The sequence below is a fragment of the Salmo trutta genome, chromosome 5 (assembly GCF_901001165.1).
Source record: "Salmo trutta chromosome 5, fSalTru1.1, whole genome shotgun sequence".
In the NCBI taxonomy this organism is placed as follows: Eukaryota; Metazoa; Chordata; class Actinopteri; order Salmoniformes; family Salmonidae; genus Salmo; species Salmo trutta.
The window spans coordinates 15948398-15954397 of record NC_042961.1 but is presented as its reverse complement, the minus strand read 5'-3'; positions in this window follow the sequence as shown (position 1 = coordinate 15954397).

Here is a 6000-nt window from a genome sequence, read left to right as displayed (position 1 = left end):
CATTTAAGTCATTTAGCAGACGCTCTTATCCAGAGCGACTTACAAATTGGTGCATTCACCTTATGATATCCAGTGGAACAACCACTTTACAATAGTGCATCTAAATCTTTTAGGGGGGGGGGTTTAGAAGGATTACTTTATCCTATCCTAGGTATTCCTTAAAGAGGTGGGGTTTCAGGTGTACATGAATAACACCCGCTCTTTCCATGACATAGACTGACCAGGTGAATCCAGGTGAAACCTATGTTCCCATATTGATGTCACTTGTTAAATCCACTTCAATCAGTGTAGATGAAGGGGAGGAGACAGTTTAAAAGAAGGATTTTTAAGCCTTGAGACTATTGAGACATGGATTGTGTATGTGTGCCATTCAGAGAGTGAATGGGCAAGACAAAATATTTAAGTGCCTTTGAATGGGATATGGTAGTTGGTGCCTGGTGCACCTGTTTGTGTCAAGAACTGCAACGCTGCTGGGTTTTTCATGCTCAATAGTTTCCCATGTGTATCAAGAATGGTCTACCACCCAAAGGACACCCTGCCAACTTGACAACTGTGGGAAGTTGGAGTCAACAGGGGCCAGCATCCCTGTGGAACACTTTTGACACCTTGTAAAGTCCATGCCCCAACGAATTGAGGCTGTTCTGAGGGCAAAAGGGGGTGCAACTCAAAATTAGGAAGGTGTTCTTAAAACCAGTTAAATGTAACTAAATGTAATCAAAAATGTAATCTACATAGTCCCCCAAAGTAAATATTTATCTGGAGAGGGCCATAAACAATAACTAGCAATACAGCATACTCCAAGAAAGGTTAAAATTTCACCTTTCTGGTACATTTTTTTGGGGTGTAGTCACTTTTGAGGACACATGCTCAAATACACAGTAAAAATATGATAAAAATATGAAATATTTTATATGATGTCTTTCCTATTCAATAAAACTGTATGATTAAGGCCTGAAATTACTTATAGGCTTTCTAAATATATCACCTTCCTTATAACTGTAAAATATATATTTGTATGTTTAGTGTTAGAGAAAATGTGCATATTTACTAAAGATCTCTCTTGATGAAAACGTCTGCCCCCAACGCTGTGAACGACTCACATAGCTGTAGCTTGGCTTCCTGAAGTTGTTAGGAACTCGCCTTTCATCACATATTAATATTGTCCCTCTATGACAAACAGAAAGTGTTTTTTGTTTAAAATTTATGAATTATCTTAGATTACTGGCTATAAATTGATCTCTGAATGTGCTACTGCGACGAAACCACTCTCTTCTGCTGCAATACTTTGCTAGTGGGCTCCCGAGTGGTGCAGCAGTCTAAGGCACTGCATCTCAGTGCTAGAGGCGTCACTACAGACCCTGGTTCGATTCCATGCTGTATCACAACCGGCCGTGATTGGGAGTCCCATAGGGCGGTGCACAATTGGCACAGCATCGTCCGGGTTAGGGTTTGACCGGGGTAGGCCATCATTGTAAATAAGAATTTGTTCTTAACTGACTTGCCTAGTTAAATAAAGGTTAAATAGAGCATGTGAGTAGTGTTCAGCCAGGAGTTGATGGACAGTCGGAAGAGAGCGAATAAAACGGTAGAAGGGACATCCCAGGTTCAATTGGTGTCAGATTTCATATCCCGCTTCACACAGGCTAAATATACATACTCCTGTGTCCGTGAGAATCAGGGCTATCGCTCAATGCAATCCATTTAGATCTATGGCAATTTATAAGCAAAGATGCCGGTCGGAACCGGTACCAGAACCATGCAGGTTCCCAAAACGGGACATTACATCTAAGATGTTTTAATGTTTTTTTATTAACTGTGTGGTTCGAGCGCTTAATGCTGATTGGCTGACAGCCGTGGTATATCAGTATACCACGGGTATGACAAAACATTTATTTTTACTGCTCTAATTATGTTGGTAACCAGTTTATAATAGCAATAAGGCACCTTGGGGGTTTGTGGTATATGGCCAATATACCACAGTTAATGGCGTTGCGTCTTGCCTAAGAACAGCTCTTAGCGATGGTATATTGGACATATACTACACCCCCTCATGCCTTATTGCTTAAGTCTACTCAGTGTATAATAAGTTACCGCAGTATGTAAGTGTAGCAGTCATTGACACTCTAGTCCAAACTGTTTAGGGGTCTATTGGAACATTTCACTTCCTGTAGTCTCATGTTTCTATGAGATCCACTAATTCACTGTTGCTGATGGGGACTATGTGTAGCAGGTGTAGTTCAGTGAACCACACCTTGCCTGGGTAACTTTGCCAGAGAGCTGAAGACTCATGTTAGAGCTCAGGGATTAACCATAGATCAGTGGGCTGCCGTGGTACTGAGGCGCACATACAACCAGGGGTTGGATACCTGATTGATCACATTATACACCACCGGGGAAGGCTGTAATGAAGACCATGTTACTCTGTGAATGTTCCTCCACAATGTCTTAATGACATAGTATTATACGTATGTGGGGTCGATGACAGAATGCTTTGCGGTTATTGAATAGCGTTAGTTGAATTATTCCTGTCAGTACTGTGTAACAAATATTGTGATTACTCATTGTTATACTGCACTTGCCATGTGTTTAGGGTTAGAGTAAAGATTAGAGTTAGGGTAAGGGTAAGGACAAGGGTAAGGATTACAGTTGAAAGTGCAGTGTAACAATTTGTAATTACAATACTTTTTACACTGTACTTACAGGAATACTTATACAGTAATAAGGGCACTTAGAGTGTTATCCTTCCACTCCTATAACTATGTTTGTACTCCTCCAAATGACACTTCTATTTGCCTTTATCATGAATGATTTGTGTGAAGGGACCATAATGCAGAACATCACTGTGGGGCCTCAGCACTTCCACAGCACTCAGATTCATTTGGCTTCACAAAGTGCATTTAAAGTCAATGCTGCACTTCTGTTGCACGTACGCACACACACACGCACGCACACACACACACACACACACACACACACACACACACACACACACACGCACACATGTACATAGGCACACACACACACACTATGTTATGGACTTAATCAGAGATGAAGCAGGCGGTGAATCAAATTTGACAAGCTTGCATATAATGAATTATGAATAACTGTCATAGCATAGTAATATTGAGGAGTATAGCCTGATTTGCTGTTATTGTTTATCTATTTATTTTAATTGGCGGGAGATATTATGATGTTCCCCATCTTTTTTTCACTCAAATCTCACCTTAAGTTAAATCATGATCCTTTCAACATAAAATTGCAGAGGTTTTGACATTATATAATCTCAAAATGCAACTGTTTGAATGTACAGGTACTGTATATATCCCGAGTTCTTGTACTGACACCTTGTGGATGCCAGAATCTACAGAACCTTGTTAACTAAAATATAATGTTGTCATGTGTCATCCCTTACAATGGTGCATGAGCCACACACAGGCACCTGCCTGAAGCGAAACAGATAATGCTACCATGTTCTAAGCTGAGCAAGGTGGTGAAACTACTTAGCCGATGTCTCGTAGTGCCATTCAGACATCCATTATTTCTCAGGTGCTTGGAATGCAAAGGACTTATTACGGAGTAAGGAATCCTCATACACTTTGACGTTTTAAACATAGCAAGCATGGCTGTGTGGATTGAGGATAATGGAGTGTTGGCCTTCAGCAAGCGTTTAAAGACTAATGTTGTTCGCCAAGCTCAATCAATGCATGAGGGCTTTCGCCAGAGTTATGCTTGGATGAAATTGGTACTTCACAGAATAACTTGTCATCACTCACAAAGACAAATAATCAATTCAATCCATATTTGTGATTAGGAAAGACCAACCTCTTTCTATAGCTAAGCAATATATTTTTTGTTTGTCATTTGCTACTAAGAGGTTTTTTGTAGATGTCCTTTTGTAGATGTCCTTTTGATTACAATCAAGATGGTGGGCTTTTAGCTAACTAAATGTAACCAATCAATATTTCACTGCAGGTGTTTGATGAAAATTATTTCTTATGAATATATGAATACATTAATCCTTATTTTTTGAGAGCAAAACTTGTCACATATTGTTTTGTCATAAGTGTTTATCTTAGTGATTGCACAACTTGCTTTCACAGTCTGTTATTAATGTGTGCCTGATTATTAGGTTACGACAAAATTCAAATCTCTGAAAAGTTTGAGGGTTGCCTCGAAACAGCAACAGTAATCAGAGTGAGCATCACCTAATGTGTTCAGCTAATGAAAATACAGCTTTCCTAAATTACTTATTTTCTGCATCTCTTTTTATGCTATTCCAATCCGAGAAGGCAATGTACCAGTTTTAACAATGAATCAACTTGAGATGTATTTCAGTGGCCTCTGAATTGCCTGTGCTTGCCAGTGCAGTGAAATGGGTTGCAATCTGGAGAGAACAACAGAGGCACAGTCACAGTCTTTCTTCTCCTGCTACCTGCCAGCTTTGTGCTGTTTGACAAGTCTTTCTCAGTGGCACTGCAGATCCAACTAGTTTGTTGTGCATCAGGGGCCCAATTAAATGAATGTGTTTGCCACAATGTCTAGACCAGGGCTCTCCTACCCTGTTCCCGCAGAACTACCGTCCTGTAGGTTTTCATTCCAACCCTAACCCAGCACACCAGATCCTAATAATTAGCAGGTTAATAAGCTGAACCAGGTTAGTTACAACTGCAGTTGAGGTGAAAACCTACAGGAGGGTAGTTCTCCCGTAGTGGAGGCTGCTAAGGGGAGGCTGGAATGGAGTGAAAGGAATGGTATCAAACACATTCCATTTACTCCATTCTGGCCATTATTTTGAGTTGTCCTCCCTTCAGCAGCCTCCTCTGCTCTCCAGGAACAAGGTTGGACACCCCTGGTCTAGACCTATGAGCCATATTGTTTTCAATCTTTTGATGCATTCAGACCCCTCCCTACCTCGTCTTTTAAGGAATCAGGTCACGACTCGCCTCTCTCACGATCAAGTCTTTTTTTCTTTAGTGGAGATGTTGATGGTTATAGCGTAAAGCGTAGTTTGGGGAAAATGCGGTGGTGTTTAAAAGCTCGCCATTAGCTGGTGTACGTTAATGGATTGATTTAATTGTTAATGAATTAACCTATTACAGTTAAACAAGGCTATGCCTGCTGGGAAAGCTACTATATGTGAAATCAGGACATTTAGGCAATATACACCAGATAGTCTTTCAGTCCTTTTCAACATTTACTAACTTGGATATTTAAAGGTAATAAAGAAGCAAATCAATAATTATTACCAGGAATAAATATACTAGAGGAGGTGGGTAAACACACACCCCGGTGGCCCAGTGGACTCTTTTCCTCCCAATATATGGCTTATGTATTTGTTATGATATGTGAAATCCTGTACATATTCATGAGTATGCAGAGTAGCAGTACACTAGCTCATTTTAGGTTGATATTTTCAGGGAACTTGAAAGGTAACTTACATGTGGTATTGCTTCTGAAGTGTTTTTTTGTGAAGTATATTACAAATAACCTTCTGATAGTTGACTGATATTAACTGGGTGTCCCTGGAAGTTCATTTAAATTGTGTGTTTGGCCCCTCAGGATACTCTGAGTCCAACAGAAAAGTGTCTGCAGTCTTCTATCACAGTGTTCCACATTTCTCATACAAAATGCCCTTTTTAAGATGAACGATCATATCGCTCCCCTACCTACCCCATTAGAATGAAGTGATATTTGAGGGATGCAATCTTCTTACAGTACGGTCCAGTGGGAGAGAGAAGGATAAACTAAGTATGATTGGAGGCATGTAGTTGGAAAGCATGACAAGTCCTGTATGATCCTTAGGGAGTGAGAATATCTAGGACCTGGATCTAACACTCATATTGTTTCTAGTTTTAATAAAATAGCAGGAAACAAGCTGTCCTCTCTACCTCTGTTACAGAAGCAGGATCATAATTTGAACCAGTTTGCTACAGCAGAATTGTTTTTATTATTTTGTGGATTGTAATTAATGGTAATTTTTGTGACAGTTGATAAATTCTT